The sequence below is a fragment of the Fukomys damarensis genome, unplaced genomic scaffold (assembly GCF_012274545.1).
Source record: "Fukomys damarensis isolate Sample0158 unplaced genomic scaffold, DMR_v1.0_HiC HiC_scaffold_39, whole genome shotgun sequence".
NCBI classification, from domain to species: domain Eukaryota; kingdom Metazoa; phylum Chordata; class Mammalia; order Rodentia; family Bathyergidae; genus Fukomys; species Fukomys damarensis.
This window is the reverse complement of record NW_022900951.1, coordinates 106,436,499-106,439,778: the sequence shown is the minus strand read 5'-3', so window position 1 is coordinate 106,439,778 and position 3,280 is coordinate 106,436,499. Positions and strand designations below refer to the sequence as shown.

At 44.8% G+C, this 3,280-nt stretch overlaps 2 protein-coding genes and 1 pseudogene across 4 annotated transcripts in view; 1 reads left to right on the top strand and 2 right to left on the bottom strand.

Moving 5' to 3' along the window:
• Positions 1–1,692, bottom strand: part of Slc25a14 (solute carrier family 25 member 14) — a 115,712-nt gene extending 114,020 nt beyond the window's left edge. Inside the window, exon 1 of the mRNA XM_033760357.1 lies at positions 1,506–1,692. The gene's annotated coding sequence lies outside the window, so the exon portion shown is untranslated. The remainder of the gene's footprint in view (positions 1–1,505) is intronic.
• The window catches only part of LOC104850907, a 12,911-nt pseudogene extending 11,105 nt beyond the window's left edge, over positions 1–1,806 (bottom strand).
• The window catches only part of Znf280c (zinc finger protein 280C), a 57,828-nt gene continuing 56,293 nt past the window's right edge, over positions 1,746–3,280 (top strand). For 2 of the 3 annotated variants that reach the window (XM_010607995.2, XM_010607997.2), the window contains exon 1: positions 1,746–1,915. The gene's annotated coding sequence lies outside the window, so the exon portion shown is untranslated. Of the gene's footprint in view, positions 1,916–2,479; positions 2,588–3,280 lie in introns of all 3 variants that reach the window. The other variant, XM_010607996.2, reaches the window with a different exon arrangement.

Sequence of the window (3,280 nt, the reverse complement as noted above, 5' to 3'; positions counted from 1 at the left end):
CAGAGTCTTGCTAAATCACCGAATGGCCCAGGCTAGGCTTGAACTTTCAATCCTCCTGCCTCAGCCTCCTGGAGTGTTGGGTTGACAGGGGTGTGCCACCATACCTGGGTCAGTATTGTACTTTATGCTAAAACATGAGGACTTCTTTATACTTTTTCAATTTTTTTCTTTACATTTTATTTTTTTAAATACTGGTTTTGGTCCCCTCTAGTGTATGGTTGTACGGTTTTGTGGTGTTTGCAACTGAAATATGAGGAAATGAATGGTGCTGTTGAGCAGGTGTAGGGACTGTGGACGGTACAGTGGCTGCCAGGGAACCGCTTTTGTCTTTTATTCCACATCTTTGAGTGATGACTGCCACTGCGTACTTGTGTAAATGCGCTTGTCAGCACTTTCTGTTATTTTCAATTTGAAGCGGAGAAAAATTATGTGAAGGATCATGCAAGGGATTACAACAGTGAATAGCTACTTAGCTGCCTTAAAGTGAAGTTTTGTGGATTTTCTTTCCCTTTAAAATATCATGTGTCATTTGTGTGATTAAATTTGGGGATTCATTCACTCACATACTGATTTACAAAGGAAAAACGTTTTTCTGGATTTTCAACTTGAAAATGTACCAAACATAGAGGTGTACACCTGTAATTCCAGCATTGTGTGAGGCTGAGGCAGGAAGATGGAAGTTCTAGCCAAGACTGGGCAATTTAGCAATTTAGCCAGACTCTGTCATAAATAAAAGAATTAATAAATAAATGAAAAAACGAATAAGAGCTGGGATGTAGCTTGGTGTAAAGACATCGGTTTCATTAGGGGAGGGGGAGTAGGTAGAAATGCCTTGTATGGAGAAAGCTAGACTTGAAAATGCCTTCAGTTGGTGCAGGAGTTATTCAATGACTTTTGAAGCTTTCCGTTGTCTTCAGGCCGTTTTATATCATTTTAAAACACACTTGTGTACTTTATACTGTATTCAACCAAACATTGTCCAGCTGTGAGACCAGAATGATCTAGGACCCTTCCTCCCACCCCCCACTTCCCAGACAGGGTCTTGCTGAATCGCTAAACTGCCCAGGCTGGGCTAGAGTTTTCAATCTTCCCAATCCTGCCTCCTAGAGTGCTGGTATTGCAGGCGTGTGCCAGCAATCCTGGCTGTTTTGGTTTGTATGTTTGTTTGTTTTGCTGAGATACCGTCAGGCAGGCCCTGAACTCACTATATAGCCCAGGCTGGTCTCAAACTCGAGGCCATCCTCCTGCTTCAGCCTCCTGAGTGCTGGGATTATACGTATGTGCCACAACGCCTGGCTTTGTTAATGTATTTTTTTCTTAAACTTGTAATTGTTATTGGCGATCAAATGATGGAATTAGGAATAATAAAAGCAAGCAAAACCATATATCTAAAATAAACCTGGTGAAATTAACCAATTATTTAAATAACTTGATTCATATTCCATATATCTGGTTTAAAAAGTGAGAGGTTTGTCAAACAGGATTAAAAAAAAAAAAACTGGTACCTCTAGTCCTTCCGCGTAGAACTCAAAATTCGCGTTTCCATATGGTCAGATACAATTTGGAGGACAGGGTCCCTAGTGAGATTGACATACCGGTTTGCCTCTCCCCCTCGTCCCAAGTCAGTGGCCCACAGCCTACGAGTCCAGCGATATTGCCTTCGAGCGTGAGTAAAGTAACGCACATGTTTGCAACAGCGACTCGCGGTCCGTTAGAAGAGTTGCCCGGATGTGCAGAGGCGGAGCCAGCGTCTACCCAAGAGGCAGCTCGCGTGGTTAAATACTCTGCCCTCGGTGAGGCGCTCATTCCGCGCTGGAGAGCTCTGTGGGATCTGTTGTTTTTTCGGCGGTCACCTAGTATTTTCGCGCTGCTGCCATTCCTCTTCTCCGAGCCCCAGTCAGGGGCTTTCCTCTCGGTAAGCTGCTCCCGCCTCCGCCTGTGCCGCGAGGATACGGGCAGACCTCGTGGCGGTCAGGGCGACTGTTGCCGCCTGGCTCCGAGAAGAGAGGGCAAAGGGTCTAGATGCCGGCGCGGCTCCCCGGGATCCACTGGGGCGCGGGGGAGGGGAATGGGCTTGGCAGCAATGCGGCGGGTGGGCCACCATTTTGCGTCGACTTGGGGGGGTTTCGGAAAGTTGCTGCTTGGCGGCGAGGTTTGACCGCCCAAGGCGGGCCGCGGTCGCGAGGGCACGCCGCCACTGCCTCCTCGTCCTCATCTCCCGAGGCCTGTGACTCTGTCCCCAGATTGGTTTTGGCTTTTCTTTCTGAAGACAATTCCCTTCGGTCTTTTGTACGTTTGATGCCGGTGTTCGACGGAGACCCGCCCACCCCCAAGTCCCTTCAGTCCGGAGAGTGATGGTGGGGCTCGGAACTTAGAGGCGTCTGGGCTCTCGTGGCCCCTCAGTTCTTTCTACCCAGGCTCCCCTCCCCCAACCCAGGTTCCCAGTAATTCCGTATTCACACCCTTTTTCTTGCTTAAGGGACTGACTGCCCTTCTGTGTCAGAGAAATCGTGCTCCATTCCGTTATTGTCTCAACTAGGATAAGAGCCCTGAGGAGAAACGTTGAGTTAGATGCGTGATTTTCCAAGTAAGCTCTGCCGGTTTTTCTTAACGAGATGGAAAAAATTATCTCATTCTGAGGTTTTCTTCAGGAAACCTGCTCTAAAGATGGAAGAAGTACTCTCAACTTACCTCAAGTTTTCATGCTTTTTAAGGAGAAATCTCAGGACATTGTCAAGTGAACCAGTTTCGACGAGCATGGTAGACCTTCATCTAAGGAATTCTCTTTGTTTGAAATGATTTTGGTTTTGTTTTTTTTTTTTTTTTTAATCTGTAAATATCAATTTTCACTTTGTTTTCTGTTTAGGACTATGAGTTTAAATGTCTTTTAGTGCCATTAAACATAAATTTCAAATCTAGAAGTAGAGTTTTAAACTACAAAAGTCTTCCTAGCATTTGTAAGGTGTCTGTCTTTAGGTCTTACAGTGCAAACTCAAAGTGTCTCTAAGCAGAAACTTCACTGAGCCTATGAAAACTCTGGCTTGCCCATAAAATTAAATTGGTTCAGTGTACTTTTGGTGCTTTAATATCAGTACAAATTCCGTTATAATTATGCCTTGCATTTGTTTATTACGTTGAGGTGGCCATGTTGAGTGTTGATAGAATTGTTTTCAAGATGAGGAAACAACCGCAAGGAGAGGACTTTACCAACTCAAGTGGACAAGTTCTTTTCTTTTTTTCTTTTTTTCTTTTTTTTTTTTTTTTTTTTTTGGTGTTGTAA